General features: G+C 37.4%; 1 protein-coding gene across 8 annotated transcripts in view; it reads left to right on the forward strand.

The window, feature by feature from the left end:
• Positions 1-22,023, forward strand: part of PARD3 (par-3 family cell polarity regulator) — a 440,918-nt gene that overhangs the window by 193,205 nt on the left and 225,690 nt on the right. The window lies entirely within an intron of this gene.

Raw genomic sequence — 22,023 nt, forward strand, 5'->3', positions numbered from 1 at the left:
AGTTAATGAAGCTGTTGTGTCAGCAAAAGAAGTTGAATTAGAAATCTTAATAATGATCATCTTGTAAAATGTCGGGTACATGAAATTTTAATATATGATGTTTCATATTAAGCTTTTGTGTTGATTTTAGTCTCTGAACAGCTTAACTAATTCAATTTGTTCACAAGTTAGGTAAATAATTTCCCAGTAGTGGTAGACTGGGAGCATTTTTGTTACCAGAGTTAGCTGTTTGTAGTTTGAAATTGTAAATATGATGTTTCTTTAGCACAAGTTCTCTGCTTTTTGTTTTTTTTTTGTTTGTAGCGGTGTTTTTTCATTAAGAGAGAGGGTTTATTCTTTGAATATGTTAATGATTCTGCATGTATCTGGAAGATCAGGATACTTTTGCAGTTTTATATCAGCAGGATAATTAATTAGACTGAAACCTGTTTAGCAGGATACATACAGGAGAAGAAAGTCTGTTGGGAGAGTAGGATGCACTATATGGAAGAAAGGAAGGGCTTGGTAGGGGATGGAGTAGCTGCAGACAGAGCTGTTCTTCCACACCTTTCGGTGTTTTTAATGTCTTCTTCAGTATCCTCTGTGGGATGTTGTTTCCCACTGGTTAAACCTTCACTTCTGAGAAGGGGAAGCTCAAGCAAAGAGGTTGCAATCTGGCATAATTCATTAACTTAGCAACTTCCAGTTGTGTTCCTGTGTGCTTGGCAGAGCTGTGGAGGGGCTGGAGTGCTCTGTGCACCCCACCAGGATGGGCACAGAGTAGCAGACAGCAGGTCTGGCACCAAGGGTAAGGCAACAACAGTGCCAAGAAACCTGTAGGGCAGAACCCATTACAGATACCAGGGGGATTAATAGTGCTGATCGAAGCTGCCTTTGTGGCTCTTCAGAGAAGGTAGTAGTAAACATTGTGTTCATCCTGCAGACTCCAGAGACGTTTTGTTGGATGAAGGCTCTTCTGTTTGGGCTCAAAATTATTTCTCTCGAAGCTAGCCTCATCTCTTTATTTTGAGTATAAGGAGAGAAAGAATTCCAGGGTGATCTTTGTCACCTTCTAGCAGAAATGAACATTCACTGGAATTACATTTTGAAAGTGTGATGTGCCAAAGAAGTACAATTATTTTTGTGTGGGCAACACCTCATTTCCTATAAACAGCACTGGGGAGCAAACTGTAATTCTCTAGCATCACAGCTCATTCTGAAGATGAAACAAGAGACATTGTTTCTAGGAAACCATTATAAACCACTGTAGCAGGGATTAAGTAGGGTATAGAATTAGATATGTTCAAATAGATGTTAGAGAAGTAGTTCTGTAAACTTGTCTGGGTTTTAGCACCTAAAAATGGAGGAATGTATGAAGCCTATTAAAATTTCTGGGAGTAATTGTTTTTGCTTGTATCTGTTGAGTTTTACTTGGGATCTAGTAAAGTAGAATGATACATCTAATAAATGGAAAACATTGTCTGATTTAGGAGTCCTTTAAGGTCTTGTGGGTGTATGTGCTGGCTAGCTGTATCTGTCTAGCAATTGTTCCCAGTTAGTTCCAGAGTCCTCTGGTTGTCCATGTGTTTCTCAGTAACTTTTGATAGTTCTCAAGCCTATCAAATAAGTTATGTGAAACTCTGTACCAAGAATCATTTCACCACTTCAGAGCCAAAAATGCCCATTCCGTTTCAGAATACATTTAGAAAGGTAAGGATTTTTAAGGGGCATTTTGCAAGTGCATGTAGTGATAGGACAAGGGGGAATGGATTTAAACTGACAGAGAATAGGTTTAGATTAGATATAAGAAAGAAAATTTTCACTAGGAGGGCAGTGAGGTGCTGAAACAAGTTGCTGTAAGAAATTGTGGGTGCCCCATTGCATCAAGGCCAAGCTAGGTGAGGCTCTGAGCAACCTGGTCTAGTGAAAGGTGCCCCTGTCCATGGCAGAGGGGTTGGAGCTCTAGGTGATCTTCAAGGTCCCTTCCAACCCAAACCATTCTGTGATTCCATTATTACTATTTTATATAGTATATATATATATATATATATATATATATTTATATATATTACATATATAATTATTCCATTATTATTATTATAGCCCATTATTACTCTTTCACTCAATTAATTATTTTTTGCAGATTGTCAAGTACTAGGGGAAAAAAAAGTGTAATCTTTAACTTGATTCTGAAATATCTTAATGAAAGAAAAAGTTGGTTTTTGTTCTTTGCCTTGCTCTTCACAACACCTGCCTTTTTCCCACAGCAACCAAACTTTTAAAGAATAGTTGAAAAATCTTATTTTCTCTGAAATTTATTCATATATGTGGTAATGTCACTTTTATTTGAGAACTCTTTCTTCCCTCAGTTCACCTCAAGACTTGCTTGGGCCCTGATCAAATCTGGCCTCATGCTGTTTCATACCAGGGAGACATGAAAGGGAATGCATGAAAGAGTTTTCACCAATTCCTTAAGTTTAGGTATACAGAAACTTTCTCTCACATGGTCATTTTTGTTTTGTTAGTCAAATATTGGAACTGACTGCAAACAAGACACCTTGAATCATCAACCTTGTTGAGCTGGTTGAGAATGGGTGCAAGGACAGCAGGAGGAACTCATAAAACAGCCTCACTTAAGTATGAAGCAGTTGATCAGATTTGCAAATCCAACAAGTGTAGTGTATTTAAAACTATATGTAATTCTGTATATGTACATATATATATATATCGTGTACATTTATGCATTTGGTGTATCTCATTATTTATCAATGCATGAAAACAAGGGAGGAGATGGAGTAAAATTTCACAGTTATTACTAAAGCACGTCTGATTCCTAAGTGCCCTGTAGCTTTCTGGTATCCAGCAAAAGCCAGAGACTAGAGCAATTGAAGTGTATTCTGAAATGGCAAGAGAAAGTGGTTACTACTGCTGTCTTCTTGAGCAGAAATGTGTTGTATGGAACACTTCCCTATGTTATTTTTGTTCATGACATCTGTCCATAGTAATCTGGTACAGTTTCTCTGGTTCCTGCTGCAGCAGGATCAGACGTGGAAGTAGCATATGGGTCTTGTGTCTCCAGCTGTAGAGTACCTGCCTTCAGCTTGTATTTTCAGCAAAATAAGGCCTGCTTTTAATGTGATTGAATATGCTCTCTTCAAACATTTGGATACTATAAATTAATGCGTTTCAGCATTGTCAGTTGAAAAAAAAAATCAAAGCTTCAGAGGTAGGTTGATGAATTTAAACCACTAATTTCATGTGGATTTGTCAAATTTTCATGTAGCAACAAAAAGCCTGTTTCTATTTCATGCCTTAAGAAAGAAGGCAGCAGTGCAGCTCATTTATTTTGTTTATTTCTAAATGTTTCATAGTGTTATGGCTAATGTATATATTTTTGTTTTCACTAGTGTACCTCTTTTGTGCTTATCCTTGTCTGACAGGTGTATTTTGGCTTTTTTTCCCCCTACGTTTTATCTTTTATTGTGACTGTAACTGCAGTGGAAGGGTCTGTGAGTTCTGTTTCATGGCCTGAAGATGGGGGAGGCTCAGGAGTAGAGGCTCCTATCAAACTCCTCACATATAGAGGTTGAAACTGCAGTAAAAATTATTATAATGATTATTAAAAATCATTATAAGGAGCTGGGCATTAAGATTTGGAAAAAGGAATAGCTAGGCTTCAGTTAGAGGAATAATTTTTGACTGCTTATCCATTACTCTGTAAAATGTCAGGATAGAGTCTCTTGCTTCCCTCTCCAAGGACCATGCACTTCATAATTTCTCTCTTGTGATAACAACCTTAATGAAATAGAACCATGGCAGCATATACATTAAAAAATACAAAGATGGTTTTAAAGCTTATCATACTCCCTATAAGGAATATCTATCACAAAAATAGAGAAATGTATGTGTTCAGAGCTGTACACAATGCAGAGAGCTGTCCTTGTGGGGGGTTGTCAGTGTAGGTCCTGTATGAAATGCAGGGAATGTGTATGTGTAACCATGAGGTTGCCCAGTGTTGGTGAAACTAGGCAAGAACACTGAACTGAGGCTGATCGTGGGAGGAGTAAATGTAACCAAAGGTAATGTGTTTGCTTGTTTCTGGCTAGACATATGATTTAATATTCAGTAATTTGGCATAGTTGTAGCCAGGGGCAGGTAGAAGTGACCAGTGCACTGGTAGAGGATTTACTTGGAGTTTGTGTTAATCAAAGAGTTAGCTGGAAGACCTCAAGGTGCCCCTGCAAGAGTTCAAAGTCTTCCCAGTCCCATATCCACTTGCAGATAAAGGTTTTTTGCTACTTGAGATGGGTTCTTGACCCTGTGGTCACTCTGGCTTCACTCTAATAGAGCTGTTAACACCCTGGCTGCTACAGCAGTTGTTTCTTCTGGACTTTGTACTGTGAAGATGGTGGAAAGCTTGTTTTGGCCAAAGAATATATTTTCTCTTAGCTGGTGCTGTTACAGGTAATTAGGTATTGACTGCTCCCTTTATTTCTTTATATTGGCAAGATGTGAACTATTTCAGTGTAGGAGCTCGAGTGCTCAGATGAAATGTAAGCTATCAAGTGCTGGCTTCTCAGCCTGCACTCAGCATGAAGAGGGACAATTCCAGCTCAGTAAGGGCAGTGGTCTGAGGCAGCCAAATGTCTGGCTGCCAGAATAGCACCCTGACATCTTGGAGCTGTTACTAAATACATGTGTAATAATGTTTCCCTTATTTTTTTCTTCTTTTTTTCTTTGACTAATCACTCCTATGGAATACTTTGCATGTGTAATATGGTCAAAATTCATATGCAATTTCTAATAGCACGTGACTTCCCATAAGACTGTTGTGGTATCGGGGTATCACTGATCAGTATGGGACCACAATTAAGTAATTATTCTCTAGATTTGTTTCGGTGTTTTCCCTCTGTTGCTTTTATTAGATAGGAAAAATGCTATGTGTAGTGAACTACAAAATGAGAAACCTGTATTTCAGTGATTGTAATGTGAGTGCTTATAAGAACTGTCCAAAGTACTTATAAAAACTGTCCAAAGACTGCATCATACTGATGCAGAGCCAGTATGGATCTACATCAAACTGAGCTGTGCAGGAGCTCAGCTGGTCACTTCCAGGCTGGACATGCTGAGCTGCTTCCAGCAGTGAGGCTCTGCTGCTGCTGAAGGGCCCAGTTCCACAGACACATCTCCATCTGGGAATGGCTGGAGCTGGTTCTCCTACGTGTCAGAATGCTTAAAAAGGGACAGGGAAGGGGAAACAAGCTCTTACAATGTGCGTGTGAGTTCTCTGGTTCTGTATTTATGGCTGCTGCTTTTAAGGTTAAAATTTTCACCATGTTTTTCTGTGATGAGAATCAGGATCACAGGTCTGTTCTAGAGATAAATCTTACTTTCGATCTGACTTGATTCAGATCCAAATTTCTAAATCTAATTGTAATTTCCATATTTAAAATCAATTTGATTTTTAAGTCCTAAAAATTCTGATTTTTTTTCTGATTTTTTGTGTTCCTACACCCATAGAAGAGTTTTCATATTGTTTGAACTCAAAAGAATATCTGTGTTTTCCTGTATAAATCTTAGATGTGAATATGTTAATACAGATATTTGTTAAATATTCTCTAAATGTTTGTGTATAACCACAGAAACAAAGAAGCCCAAAAGAGAATTATTTTTATGCTGAGTGCATCAGTATGTACAGAAGTAGAACCAAATTTCACGATACAACCAGTGCAGTATGCATTAATGTTATGAAAATATTAATGTGGAATTTGTAAGTCTGTGCACTTTCATAGAAAATGGACATTTCTGGACATGAATATAATTCTACATTTTGGAGAGAGAAGACTCTTCTTATTTGTCTTGGAGTCATGAACGGATTTGAAGTTGTTTTTCAGTGCTGAGATTTCAGTTTATATGAGGTAGGAGGCTGGAATAAACAGCTTTATTGCTTGGGGACAGCTGTAGTGGTGATGCTTTTATAAACACTGTTTCATGCTGGCATCTATCTTGTTCTCCTTTCAAAAATAATATGTCATTTCATACTGTGTATTAAATAGGTGAGACAGTTGGGGGCTATAGTCTACTTTCAGTTATATGCTGCTGTGTAGATATGAATTCAGTGGCAGAATGTAACTCCATATGTGTCCACATTTAAAAAAAAAATCCAACCCAAAGCCAGAAATGGCAATTTTACAAAAATATTCATGTTTTTTAATTATTAGAGAAAAAGATATGCGTCATGTTCAGGTGTGTATTGTCCTCACACTCAAACACTCTCACTCTCAAAGATGTTTAAGTATAAACAGGCAGATGATAGACTGATCTGAAATTTAGAGAATTCGTTGCCCCTGGTTGGAGGACACCTGGTGACCTGATCCTACCTTCTGTGGGAAGGAGAGCCTTGGTGAGACTACCTGGTACCCTGTCCAATCCATTCTTGACCACCTCCAGTGGTGGGGACTGTATCATGCTCTTAGGGAGGTTCTTCCAGTGACTGATTGCTCTGATTATAACAAAACCCCCAGAAAACCGAAACTGAACCAAACCAAAGAAACACCACCAACAAATCCTTCTTGTATTAGGCTGAAATCTTGCCTGAAGCAACTTGTACCTGTAGCCCCTTGTCTTCTCTTTGTGTGTTCTCTTTGTGAAGAGAGAGCCTCTGTCCTCTCTGTAGCTACCATTTAAGTTATCAAATAATATGATGAGGTCTCCCTGAGCCTTCTCCAGGAAGAAAAGACTTAATTTCCTCAGTCCTTCTGCACAGTGCATGCTTTCCAACCCTTTAATCATCTTCATGGGCCTCCTCTGAACCCTCTCCAGTGCATCCTTGTCTTTCATGAACTCTGGCAGCCAGAACTCGATGCAGTTCTGCAGGTGCTGCCTGACAGACACTAAATGGAGTGAGATGTAACAACTCTCTCTGCTGTTGTCTGCTCTAAGACCCACTCTGTTTTGCAGAAACTCTTTGGAAAGCGTTGTCACACATGAAAGGCATTTTCTGACTTGCTAGTAACCACAGACTGCTGTTTTTCTGCCCTTTTGGACCAAGCTATTTAAATAATCCTGTTGTTATGGTAATTTATGGTAATGAACTCACCATACCAGCAATATAAATAATACTCTCTAAAATTGCAGAGAGATGCTGTAGGAAACTTTCAATTAATTATTGCTGTTAGTTTTTTGACTGTTTTCCAACTATTATGTGGAACAATATTATCTCATTCTTTTTTAGACTTCTGTCTGTCCATGGCAGCAGGTCAAATAATGACATCTAAAAATCCATTAATGGCCCTGGAAAAGCACTTTGTCAAAGGATGCATCTGGATCTTTTTTCTTTGTTTTCTTTCTTCATGCTGTGCAAACGGTTTATCTTACGTGTTTACCTTCTACTCCAGGTGTATATAATATATTCCCACTACTTGTTTATAACTAAAATGCTCTCTGTTTTCATAATGTGCTTGTTGGTGCTGCTGTGCTGTGTCTTCAGTAGTCCCAATGGGAATGTGGCAGGAGTTAGTCCCATTCAGCCCAGCTTGGGGTAGTGATGGGCAGAGTTTCCCCCCCTGAACTGCCCTCCCTGCCTGGGAAACAGGGGGGAGAGGTGGCCTCGAGATGGCCAAGTGAGCAGCACTGAGCAGGAGTCACAATTACAGAGTGTCAAAGTAAAGCAGAACTGAAATACATTAGTAAAATTAAAATCTGTCCTCATTCCCTCGATGGGTAATACAGTTAATGAAAATAGATCTAACCAAATTAAGATAATTTATTTCATTAGTTTACGGCACTGTAAAACTTTTCAGGGCAGTACAGCCCTTCTGTGTAAACCTGAAATAGATACGGTTCCACTGTTCACTTCAAAGACCACAAAGGTTAAAACTTTTAAGTTTATTAAAGCAATTCTGTTAATTGTGTCTACAGAGGATTCTCCCTTGCCCTTCTTGGTAAAGTATTCTTAATTTAAAATTCACATTATGCTCATTCTGCATTCTAGCTTTTAACCAAAGTGTAAATATGTGATTACTTGTGTCTTCAAGGCATAAAAAGAAATTATGCATTTTTGTTTCAGAAGGTGGTACTGGTAGTACATGGTATTGATATTTTACCTTTCCCCCCCTATCATTCTGTATTCTTAATTTCTGTGCACTACCTTTATCTTCCTCCTGTGTACCTGCTTAATGGTTTGTAATACAAGTTGCTATGGGGCAGGAACCAATTCCTGGGAAGGAAAGAGGTGCCATATCTACACTCCATTCCCTAAATCCCTTTCCTGTTTTATTTTGCGCAGTTTTAATGCTGTTTTTTTTCTATGTTCTGCCAGAAAGACACCATTCAAAATTAGAAAGTTATGTAGGTTTGGGCTTTTTTCACTGAACCACTGAATGACTGGGCTTCAAAGGGACCTCTGCAGATCATGTAGTCCATCCACCTGCTAAAGCAGGTTCACCTGGAGGAGGCTGTGCATGATCATACCCAGGCAGGTTTTGAATATCTCCAGAGAAGGAGACTCCACAAACTCTCAGGGCAGCATTTTCCAGTGCTCTGTCACCTTCACAGAATTATTTTCTTGCTCCTCTCAAATTGCAAGAAAACCCAAGATTGAAAATTTGCTTGGTCTTGTTGTCAAACCAAGCTTTTGTAAGTCTGCTTTAGAAGCCAAACTGGTCTTAGCTTAAGCTTCACATTATTCTAATCTTTAGTTTACCTAATTCACATTGTAGAATTTTCTTGACCTTAAATGGAAAAATAAGTGCCCTTTTTTTTTTATACACTGATTTTATTCCTGATACAATTTTTCTTCTAAATGGCGTATGTTACTTATTTTAAAGTAGTATTTATATTATTAATTTGTAGTGAAAGTTTTAGTCTTCCTACACTAAAATAAAAACAATTTTTACACTAAAATAAACTTTCAGGGACTGGAACATGGATGTGAGAGCTCTTGGCTTCTCACTGTAGCTTTTAGGGGAGGTTCAGATAAATCACTTCTGAGACCTGTAAGTCAGTTAACTCCAAGCAGAACAGAAATAAAGACAAAGTGGTTATTTTGGGCAAGGGAAAAAGACAGATTTTATCTGAATAGGAAGCCTATATCTAATTTATTGAATAATAGCAGGATTATTCTCATATTTTTTCTTTCTATGAATTTTTCTTTCACTAATTGTGAGGAAGGTGCTTTCAGAAAAGGGCCAAGTTTGTCCTTTCTGTTGTGGAAATGATTGTTAATTTGTCTTCCATTGATGAAAATAGGAAAGGTGATTACTCTTTAAAATCCTGTGTGGACAGGTCATTTTAATGACATGGTTGCACTTTGCTGTAAATGGGAATGAGACTGTGTAACTTAGAGTTAATAACTGAGTTATGTGGAAGTAATTTGTCTGGGTTTTTGTTTTATTTTGGGTTTTAAATTTAATCTTGATTTTATTGCTTAAGTATGAGCATTTCATTATTGAATGTAATACTCTCTGGCTGTATTAAGTGGTTACTGTAATTTATAGGCTACTTTGAGAAATGTCATGATTCTCATGAAGCGACACAGCAAGATTTAGAGAGTGCAGCAACTGAGTGAATGGAATTACGTAATATGACCTAGTTGATGTGAGATAGCATAAGATTTTAATTTATTTCCTCAGTATGACTGGGTGAGAAAAGAAGATAATAGGCCGGCCCTGCCAGTTCATTCAGTGGTTGATTTGAAAATAAGTCCATTCTAAATTGATCTTGAAACTACTTGGAGTTGTATATGAAGCAGTCAACTTCCTATCCAGGGCAAGCAGGCACAACAGGAACTAAGTTGGTTAGGAAGTGGGGCTGTATGAAGAAGTTATTTATTTCTATTTATGTCACATTCAAAACAGAAATAACAAAAATACCTTTTTTTTTTTTTGTAAATACTTTTATTTGATCTGATTTGATGAATAATTAAAAATCTTTTCAAAAGACCCAAGAACTAACTGCCAGCTGCCTTATGGCACTGGTGAAGTTTTTTGATGAATCCCTGTGCCAAAGAAAGAACACCAATATGTAACTGATGCAGTTACTCTGGGTGAGGGAGGTTCCATACTCAGAATACACAGAATTATAGCAAATACAGCACAAGTAGTGCTGTAGTGTTTCTGTGAAGAAGCAATCAATTGGATGAACAGAAGAGTTTCTGTAATAAACTGCTGCAAAGATTTTACTTTTAAAAAAATACTACTTTTAATTTTGATCTATTGAATATGATATTTTAAGAATAAGAATTGTCGTCCAGATTCCATATTAAGGTATTACTTTCATGCCATCTGCATGTGCTTACTTCATCTTCATTTGGATTGAAATTGCTTATGCTTATTTTTCCATCCAAGAGCTGACTATTTATGAGTTTGAGAAAAATCAGTAGGCTATTATTTTCATTTGCCATTGAAAATATTGCTTGTTTTCACTGTTTAAAAATCTGGGCAGTATATATATAAAGTTATTTCTAAAATGGGAGGGCTAAAAAAAATTACCTTTTGGTTTGTGTACTGCAAGCATTTTTACAGAATATGGAATAAACACATGAGGAGTGAGGTATCCAGTATGATCAAAACCTCTGGTTCTCTTACTGTTTCTTCAAAATGCTAGGCAGGAAGCCAGTGTTCAGTCACTTTGTTTCAAAGCTTAATTTCCTCTTCCTTTTGCAATACTCTCATATGTCTTCAAAAATCTTTACTTTCCTAATGTGTAAGAACTCATGATTGCATTTAATTTCCGCTCATTTATCCAAATCACAGACTAAATTAAATGTCCCAAAAGAAAGCGACCATATCTGTGAGCATCTCTGTTTAAAATTATTGAAAATTGCACTGAGTATTCTATCATGCCATTTTTATTTATCTTGGTTTTCTAGGCAATAATTGTTACAACAAAGCACAGACTTCATAAAGCAAGCCCATCAGTAGTTCTTCCTTGTAGTTACACTTTGCCATTATAAATAGCTTTCTCTTAATGAAAACTCTTTTAACTCTTCCTCTCATCAGAACTGATGGGTTTTTCTGGTGACTTGAAGGTCTTTAAAACTGTTCTCCATGCAAAAGACATGGTATTATATTTCAGTACAATAGTGTGTATTGTAGCATTATGGGTAGGTGATATTAATATAGCTCAAGGACTGACAATTTTTTTCTCTAAATTAACAAATGCCAGTCTTACTGAAAAACTGAAGATTGGGTAGGAGGCACTTCAACTCCATACTGGTGTATCAGAGGACAGCAGAATATATTGGGATGTAGGCTGCAGAATATATTGGGATGTAGGCTGGGAAATATGTAGGGGGAAAAAAAAAAAAGTTGATATATTAGAATCAGTGTGAACCCACGTATGTACCTACACCATTGCAACACAGTTCCGTAATGATTTTTTAAATGTTATGGCTTCTCGTGTTGGAGACACTTTGTGCGCATAAAATAAAAAGAGGTGCAGTGGAAGAGTTGTGCCCTCCCATGGTGGCCCCTGGGGGTTTGAGCACGTTGGTGTCAGGCACGCTTTGACTTGTCTTACTCCAAAGCCAAACCTCAGAAACCTTGGGTGAAACCAGAGCAGTGCTTGCGTCTGCTGAGAGCAGCTGAGATTGTTTTGGGTGGTGGGAGTCACTTCGAAACCACCCCTGGGGCTGTTTCAGCAGAGCAAGCAGCAGCTGCTGGGGCTCGCTCTAGCTGGGTGTTCTGGTGAGAAGTGGTACCTCTCTGGGTCAGCTCAGCCAGGAGACTCTACAAAAGATAAAGTTCATTTGATTTGTCATGCTGTTCTTATTTGCCACTTAGAACACAGCAAACCTTCACATTCATTTTTATAGTTCAGCTTTGTTACTGCTCATCAATATAAACATTGGAGTTAAATGAAGTACAGGTCCATACTTGTTTGCATACCAGAAATACAGAGCAATTTGTTAACTGCTCATTTTTAGGAACACTTGTAAAGTGTTGGCATTGATGACATACATATATATATATGAGCATCCATACATTTACAGGTGTCTGTATATAACTTCTAAAACTTTCAGGCAAAGCTCTTTTGCGGATTTTTTTTGAAACATTCATGTTGCTGAGTTTTCAGTAATTTTCCTTATATCTTGTGCTTATCTTGATAGCATCAGTAATTGTTTTAGATAAGAAAGTACCCAGTGTAAACTTTGGCATGCTGGAAGAGGTAGTAAATAAATATAATTTCTTTTAAAAAAAAATTACTGTTTTTAAGCCTTGCAGAAAGCAGTAGTCTTTATGGTTATGTCTGCAGCTAACCTGAATTGACAGTGATGGCAGAAGAGGCTGGGTTTGTTCAGTGACACAGACCAGCATCAACAGAATTAATTTAACAATCTGGAAAATTGGTCTTACATCATGTGTTTTTAAAGTAATAATAATAATAATAATAATAATAATAATAATTATTCAAGTTTAGATTCCAAGAAGATCTTTCAGGAAAGGCTGAACTTCAAGCGTATACACATCAATTTCTTGATATTCAAATCCTGGATTATTTTACTTTCCCTATTTTAATACCACTAGTCTAAACTGGGATAGCTTTTAGGTAGTTTTGGTGATTGAAATCTAGGAGACCCTAAATAAGATTGGGGGTCAGCAAAGCTATTAGTGTGGCAGTGCTTCACAACAGAGAATCTGGGAAGCACAGTCCTCTTTGCATCTGGAGCAAGAAGCTTGAATATAGTTTCAAGAAGGAATGTTTCAAAAATTCTCAAATAACCAGTTCGTGCTCAGTTCCATAGTATTATAAATCTGTAAATGGATTCTGCAAGTCACCTCTGTAATCTCAGTGACAAAGTTAATGTTTTTCCCCCCTGAAGACATTAATGTCACAGCGTGGGATAGTTTAACTTGCTTCCCTTCTGTTTTAGTAGCCTGGCAGAGCAGATATCATGGTCCCTGACACATCATTTTTTCTCCATACAGTACAGTGTACTTTGGGGCTGCAGCGCAGCAGTAGACTGGCCCAGGAATCACAATCTGGGATTATTGTCTTTGTGTATCCTCAAGGAGTAATATTTTAAAGTCACTGCATCTGTTGGTACTTAAGAGCATGATTTTTACGTTTAATTTTTGCCAGTTTTACCATCTGTGTGTCTGTTTTTTGGCTCCTCACTTTAATTTTTCAGTTTAATTTCTCAGTTGCACTGGGATTGCTTTCTCTTTCTCACACATGCTCTTTTTGAGTCATCCATGAACTTATATGAAAAAAAAATTATTTACAGCAGTTGCATAAGAGAATTCTTGGCCTTCACATTTTGATTTTTTTTAATGATCTCTTTATATTGAGTCTCTTAGTAAATGCACGTCATTTTTGGAAGTGAAATTACTTATTATACTTTCAGTTCTAAAAAATTACTTTTGGATTAAATTGAAGCATTTTGGCGGGAAAAGCTAGTTTGATCACATTCAACACATTCTAGTCTTTCATACTCATTTAATTTTTAATGCCCAGGAGGGAATAATTTTCTTGAGAAATCTGTGTTCTAATCATAAACAGATATAATTCAGTAATTTTCTCATGAAACATTGGCTGAAGTTCTTGCACTAATGACTTGAAGCTCACACAAGTGGGAAGGTTTTTGTTTAAATTCCAAGAAAAATACTAATGAAATGCATTAAAATAGAAACAAAATATACACTCAGTGTGTTATGGGCTGTTTTCAATAAAAATGATGTATCTTCATGAACTGAATAAATGTCTCACAAATTCAGGCATGTTCTAGCATTTCAAGAATGTTCTGATAGTACTTGAGTCATTTTCTCTGCTTATCCCTGGTAGTAATTTTACAAAATATTACATTGTGTAAATAAAGTTTTAATATACAAGGGTAACTGTATAGCACATTGATCAAGTGTTTTGCTTCTGTATGCATTTGTGAGTATGAAAAGCTCCACTGCTGCTCTGATCTTTCTCTTGACTTACATATTTTGCTTCTCACTTAAAATATAATATATTCCTTAAGGTCAAATTTAAGGCTTTTTAAAAGCCTGCTAGTTTCTTTTTGGCCTCTTTCAAATATTTGTAACTGAGGATTTTAGAGTTTGTATTTCCTTCCTGGTGTACTTGCTTGCCCTTAATTGATTTTAAACCATAATACTAACTTGCTTCCCTTTTGATCTTCCTCCCCCCCGCCTTGGTTTCTAATGAGTATTTTGTTTAATGCTGGACAAAACACTGAGTAAGGATTATATTAAAATACCAGTTCCAGCAGGTACATACATGTTCCTTTTTGAATATGTGGCTCCTATAATCTGCAGTGCCCCCTCTCTTTGTGTGGGCTGCTTTGCATTATTAATAATACTGTAGATTATCAAAAGACCAAAAAAAGAGTAATACTTTGTTCACCTGAGAAACTTTTTTTTTTAATGGAAGTGTTGCTGTGAATTTCCAAGGAGCTGAACTAGATGTCTTCTCTTCTGTCTGCATATGCTTCTAGCTTTTCCTAAAAATACTGTAACCACCTTTTACTGTGTTACAAAACTGGAAGGGCATGGTGGTTTTTCCTCTAGGTATTTGAGTTTTCATTTTTACTCAATTCTTGTGTCTTGCTGTCAACTTTTTTTTGTTTGTTTGTTTTAGAGGAAGAGGACTATTAGTGCTTATTTTTAATTATCAGTTCTCAAAAAACATAGTGGCATTTTCCACATTTACTAATAGAGATCCAAACTGTATTTGGGTGGTACCAGAAATTATTTGAATTACATTTTTTCCAAATTTGAACTCCAAAATTTTCCCCAGCTCTAAGTATTTTGTTACTGCCAAGTTTAAATTCCTGATTTCCTGACAAATATTCTGTTACTGTAAGTAAAGAGAAAAGCTGAGGGAGCAAACCAGTATCCATTTCCCAGCGTACTGAGAGATGTGCATGTTTTTACTGCTCTGGAAAAACATGGAGTTGATTTAGAGTTGATAATATGTAATCAAGAGACTGCTGATTATTTGTTATCATGTGGCTTGACTCATAAAAATTTGTGTGTTTTCAGTTGTGAGTAAAAAGTAAGAGTAAGAAGTAGGATGCCTTCAGTACTATGGTCTGTCAAAAAGTGCCAGTCACCTCTGCTGTCTTTGTTTCTTGCCTTTTACATGGAAAGCAAGTTGTCTCATGTTTTCATGAGATGGAGCTGTAATACCATGAGAGCAAAACCATGAATGCAGTGGTCTTTCCATAGTGTCAGTTTACTTTGGGCTGAGAGAATTCAAGTAGTATTAAGTATTCCAAATGCAATGATGAGAGCAATCCATATGTTTCCAGCAGCATCCCCTCTGAACTGGAGCCTTGCTCTTATTTTGAATTTTAACTAACTGTCTAAGTCTGGGGATAACCTATATTTGAATGCCAGACACTCAGCTGTACTTTACAGTACATTTTAAAACGCTTGTGGGAAGCTTGATGTAAACTTTTGTCTTAGGTAGTTTCCCAGCTGAATGGTACGTTGAATTAATTGAGAATAGGAAGGGCTGCTTCAATTCATTTCCATCCCTTGTATCTCAGTCATTTTCTGCAATGATGCATAAGGATTGATTGCCATAGCAACTGTGTTTTAGCTTGTACTACTATGAATGTGGTTAATGATAATAGAATTATCTGCTCATTTTAAATCCTGTTATATTATTAGGTCATCTGAGCCATCCTCTTGCTATGTATTGAGTTATTCCCTGTAGCCTATCTTGTAGTTCTTTGTCCATGCTGCTTTTACATGTGTTGAGCAGTGGGGATTCTGCTTCTTCCCTTGGGAGACTTTTGAAATCTGATATCACTCCATTAAGGATTTTTTTCCTGGTATTTAGCCTCATTTTACCTTCTTTCTTCCAGCTACATGGATTCGTACCACATGGAAGTTCTATTCTTATCTTCTTCCCTATCCAGCATTTAATCCTTCTTATTTACCTGTATCAGAATATAACAGCTTGGTATTTGTGTATTTCTTATAGGATTTTCTTATAGGGAAAAGCAGGTTTATAAACACATCCTTTGTTCTTTACTACCTCATTTTGACAGGAAACTTCCTAGTACTCAGTTACTGTTTAGATTAGCTGAACTGCATAGAAAAAAGCTTCCAACTTTCCCATGTTTGACTGTTTGCTGCAGCAAAGACACCACTGGATGGATGGTTCTTGTGTATGCATCTGTGCCTCACTCTGTCTGATGTTCACAGTAGTCTGTGGTGAGAGGGAAGATGTAGTTTTTCTCTCATAAAGCTGGAGAGATGTTCCTTCATCCTTGCTATAAGTGAGCAGAAGTCCCCTCTGTCTGTCCTTGTGTGGCCAGGCTAATGGTGGGTGAGTGCTGGTGTCTCTGCTCCCCTTCACATCCACAGTTTGCACACTTTACTCTCTGGAAATTTGCTGGGTTTCTAAATCCTTTCTATCTGTGTGGTTTTTCCACCATAAAGAGAAGTATTTTCTAGTCAAGTCCAAATAGACATTAAAGTGGAACTGCAGTTGTCTGCTCCACTTCAGGCATTTCAAATTCTGTGCTAAGTGTTGGTCAGGCAGACCAGGAATTAGTTTAAAACAAATGCAGTATAATACTTTTCCACACAATGGGAGTGTGGATTAGCTGCCTATTTATTGCATCATTGGCCCACTCTGTGTCTGCTTTCTCCAGTGTTGTTGTGGAGCTAGTAAATAAGACAGAGGAGTAATGTCATCTTCCCAGTAATCTGTTGTTTTCACTGCTACTTATGCTTTTGGACTAATTTACTTCATTAATATTTGATGTTATACCATTGCCCATTTTCTTTTGTTTTATTCATCTACAGTATAAAGAAGTACTTATTACATTAATATTCATCCATACTACACCAAGAGGGAAAAAGACTAAAGGGAATTGCTATTTGAAATTAGTTTTACAGCTAAATTTGATGCAAAATTATTTCATACTGTAGTTAAAACCAGATATGTAAATATACCTCAGTATTATCACAGACTAATTATTTAATGTATGGTTATGTTTTATGGGTTTTTTTGATGGTTTATTGGTTTTTGTTTTTGAGAAGTGCTACTTTTTCCAAGATTCTTCCCTTTGAAACTTGGGCTACATTGCATTTCTTACAATTCTTTGTCTTGCATTATTTGTGTTTCAATTTCCTTAGTCAACAGGATTCTCAGTCCACCAGTGTAATATAGTGAAGTCTCACAAAACTCACTGATCATGTTTTAAAAGATTATTTTAAACCTAAGTTGTATTTTCACTGGCAAATTTAATCATTTATTTTTTTTTAGCTTACTCTTCCACTGTTTAGAATACATGTGTGCAAGATATTTAAGTTTTGTTGTTTGATTTTATTTTAATCAAACTGCAAACAGATTCTAAGTATTAATGCTAAGGAATCATTCTGAGCCTGTAAATAGATGAGGATTGACAACAAAAAAGAAGAGTCAGTAACCTGCTGATTATATTAAATAAAAATTCATAGATTTTGATCTAATTTGTTTTGTTTCTCCCCATTTCTTCTTCAAATCGTATAATCTTACGAGAACACTATGAGCTTTATTAATTTCAGTGAGAAGACTTTGAGCCTTTGTCACAGAATTTTCTATTTTTTAATCTTTTTTTTCTAAACTGGTTTAGCCTTTGTAGTAAATCAGTTTTAATATAAGATATAGTGGCCTTTACTTTGTTTCAAAGGTTCACTCTCTGGTTCACCCTCCTAGTGCTGTAATGATAAAGCAGATAATGTTCTATTTCCCATCTGGTCAGTACTGGTAGAACAGTATTGTCCTTGCAGTGCCTCTGCAAGAGCCAGAGCTGGCCATAGCAAGGTGCTGGACTAGCCCAGCTAGATTGTCTGAAACTTGATGTGTTCTGTGACACTGGAAAGTGGAAATGGCCAAAGATCTTGCCCAGGGATGTAGTGAAGGAAGCTCTCAGTGCGGCTTGATTTCTAAAGTAATTTCTTACTGAAATCCCAGCATTTGCTTGTTCTTCAGGTTTCTTCAAGCCTTCTTTTCACACTTTGAAGAAAAAAGCCCCAGAACAGGAAAGTAATAGGACTTGCTTCCATCTGGTTTCCTAAAAGTATTTTGTTTTCCAGGATCAGAAAATAGGTGTGAAGTGTTAAAGCAAAATAAACATTTCTTTCGGGAGGTCTTGGACTGGATTAACTTCACTGATTGGCTCATCTGGGATTCAAATGTGATTTATGGGACACTGACAAGTTCCTGTACATTTTGAAACCTTCAACCCGGCTTTAGCTACTTTGCAACTGATTAAGAGACAGCCAAGAAAAACTTGTGTCAAGATCAGAATGTTAAAATGGGGGATTTAACAGTGTCGATGCTTTTGGGATTTAGCAGTGTCTATACTTTTAAAATCCTAATCAACAAATGTTTTTCTTGTTCCTTAGTGAATTTTGCTCCCCAAAATTCCACTGTTTACATTTAAAAAGTGTTTATGTAGATATCTATGCATAGAGTGCTGTGACTCTGATGTGAAACACTTGGGTACATGCTTCTCTAATGTGTCTATAACATTATTTTTACCTTTTTTGGAGTGGGATGGATGAAGATGAATTCAACCACATTAAGTGTTTTTTTTCCCTTTCTGTTAATACATCTTAACTTTTAATGCATTCAAGAAATAGCATTTAAAAGCATAGTTCTGCCTGTATCTTAATTTGGTCTCCTCTAAGGAAGATAGTAGAATTTTAGTTATTGATATGAAGTTGTTCAGTAACTGCTTATGTGGTGACAAATGAAGTTCTGCTGTGGATAAGAAACTGGCAGGGAAAAAACAAATTACAGAAAATAGGTCAGCAGCATGCAAGGGCAAGAGGGATTTATTCCTGGAAAGCCTGCTCATTTTGAAAGAGGGGGAGTTGCTGATATAGCAACTTCAGTGAACAAGACATAATTATTTAGATTAGTTGAAAATAGGTAGTATTTTGAAGGAGGTAGTAAAAGAGGGACGTTATTAAAAAAGAGATGGACATAGTGCAAGTTACTGAATGCTGAAATAGTACCTTGAGCTGTTTTTGGCACTGCAGATGAGCAGTATTCTTTCAAACAACATTCTTAGGCTACAGCAGTAGAGACATTTTCAATTGTCTCTGATGCTGAAGGAAGCAGCCTTTGCTGTGCTTTGCTTCCTCCCTTGTGCCTCCCTAAGCTTTTATGAGGCTGTTAATTAGACTGAACTGGACCAGCCTGGGAAATGTAACCAATTAAAATTGTTTTTATTAAACATTAATTTTAATTTAGATCTTTTGTATAATGATACAAATGCTTGAATAAACTGAAAGAAGAAGGTGGACAGAGGAATCCAGTGCCAGACATGACCATCTGGGGAGGGGAGAAGAGGAAACTGCTGCTTTCAACAACCCACATCTGTGGTTTGTGCTGGCCTTGCAGTATAATGAAATGCCAGGCTGAGGTGTTATAATGGGCTGCAGAATAGAAATACAATTGCTTGGAAATACTGTACCACCATCACACATGCTGAATTCAGTCCAAACTGCTCAGACTTGTGGAAAAGGAAAAGGAAGAATTGCAAATGGAAATACGATCTCTTAGAAGAAGCTTAAAAAGAATTAATTTCATTGAGGAGCTGTGATTTCTTCTGCTGCCACAAAGGGCCCTAAATGAGTTATTTCTTGAAATGCCCTCCTGTTTGGAGCAGGTAGTTTGCAAAGTGCCTGTGGAGCTGTGGTTGTATCAGTTGTGTGATGTCCTACACTTTTTTCCTCGGTACATTTTAGACAAAGAGGTTGTCTTTGGTGGTCCCTGGATAGCTTAATGAGGTGGTGATGATGAAGTTTAGCTGTTGATTGTGTTTCATCACATGTGTAAGGGTTTTGCATGGCAGTGAGCAGTGCACGTGTGCTGGTGTAAGCCCAGGACCAAAGTGCTCCAAGGGAATCAGTGCTTTTTCCAGCCTTTCTCCAGTGATGGGGTCTGTGCTGCTACCATTTTGGCGAAGTTCAGGAGTACGTGTAATTATTTTACATTTTTTCTAAAGTAAGGCTCTGTCTATCTCAGAGACATCACCCAAAACTTAAAACATGTAAGGCTGGAGATGAACCTCAAAAATTGGGAAAGAAATCTTTGCTGCCTCAGTTTCCTTGAATAAATAATTTGGAGAATAATCTCTAATCTTCTTCTTCTTCTGTGGGTGCACTGAAGCTAAAGTCATTATTGTCCATTAACTGCTTTTGCCATACTGTGCTGGAGGGCACTAAAGAAGTACTGAGTAGTATTTATTTTACATTTTATTTAATGCTTTTGATTAAAAAATGAATAAAATTGTCATAGACCAGATTGTAACCCTGTAGGCACTTGGAATGGAGCATTTGTAAATGAAGCATTTACTGAGAAGTTTGAAATTGTTTTTCATGTTGATTTCAACAAAACAAATTGAGCAAAGGACAATGAAAAATGCTATAGCATTTTCTGTTATTAAAATGGTGAATTTATTTGGTGCCTAAGGTAAAATCCATGTTGTGTAAAAGTCTGAAAAAGAAAATTTTACAGCATAACAGGGAAACTCAATTGAAGCAATTTTAGTGGAGTTTCTCAGTGGAATGAGGTGGGAAAAAATGTGGAATGCTACTGTGAATTCAGCAAAAGAGAAGTAAAAGATGAAACTGCAAAATGGTGAAATCTCATCACTCAAAATTTCATAGGAGCTGAAAGCAGGCTTGGGTACCTTGTCCCTCTTCATCAAGGCCAGGTGTCCTGCATCACCACCACAGTGCTGGCACTCCCTTCTGGGTTTTCCTTCTCTGGTACTTGGGGCCAAAACCTTGCCTGGTTTTGTTCTTTTGGGGAAGGAAGAGCTGGAACAGTAAGACTAAATGTTCAGATGTATGCAAGTTAGGGCTCCTTTACCTCACACCTACTTGATGTGTAACACAAAAGACCTTTAGAAACAGACCTATAAGTATTTTTATTTTTAATCAGTATGAATATAAATTTAAAAAGTCATAAACCAAAGTTATATGTTAGCAAATCCTAGCAAATGAAAAGTGGAGTTAAGTCACTGTCTAAATGAGAGGAAACCCACGAATTTTTCTTTAAGCAAGATGATAAGATATTTTCATATCAGTGGAATTGAGGGCACCCTCATTAAATTTGCTGATGACATCGAGCTGTGTGGTGTGGGTGACACTCTGGAGGGAAGGGATGCTATCCAGAAGGAACAGGACAGGATTGAAAGGTAGGCACATGCAAACCTCATGAAGTTCAAAAAGGGCAAGTGCAGGATCCTGAATCTGTGTTGGGGCAATCCCAAGCACAAAATACAGGCTGAGTGAAGAGTGATTTCAGAGCAGCCCTGAGAAGGACTTGGGGTTGTTGGTTAAGGAAGAGCTGGACACAACCTGAAAATGTGCATTTGCAGCCCAGAAGGCCACAGGTGTCCTGAGCTGCATCCAAAGCACCGTGGGCAGAAGTGAGAGGAAAGTGATTGTGCCCCTCTGCTCTGCTCTGGTGAGATCCCACCTGGAGCACTGCATCAGCTCTGGGGCCCCCTGTCATAAGAAATACCCAGCCCTGATGGGGCAAGTCCAGAGGAGGCTGTGAAGATGACCAGAGGGCTGGAGCACCTCTGCTGTGAAGGCAGGCTGAGAGAATTGGGGCTGGTCAGCCTGGAGAAGAGAAGGCTCTGGGGAAACCTTTTAGCTCCTCCTAGTACTTAAGGGGGCTTACAGTAAAGCTGGAGAGAGACTTTTTACAAGGACATGTATAGTATGGGAGAAGGGGGAATTGCTTCAAACTGAAAGATGTTAGATTCAATATTAGAAGGAAATTCTTTACTGTCAGAGTGGTGAGGCACTGGAACATCCAGAGAAGTGGATGCCCCATCCCTGGAAGTGTTCAAGGCCAGGCTGGATGGGGCTTTGAGCAACCTGATCTAGTGAAAGATGTTCCTGCCCGTGGCAGGGGATTTTAACTAGATGACTTAGATGATTTTAACTAGTTCATCCTTAGATGAACTTAAAGGGCCATTTCAAACAAAACTATTAGATTATTTTTATGATTCTTTGGGCAAAACTAACAGAGGGATTTTTAGTAACACAAAAACAAAAGCTTTGAATG

This window comes from Cinclus cinclus, chromosome 1 (assembly GCF_963662255.1).
Source record: "Cinclus cinclus chromosome 1, bCinCin1.1, whole genome shotgun sequence".
In the NCBI taxonomy this organism is placed as follows: Eukaryota; Metazoa; Chordata; class Aves; order Passeriformes; family Cinclidae; genus Cinclus; species Cinclus cinclus.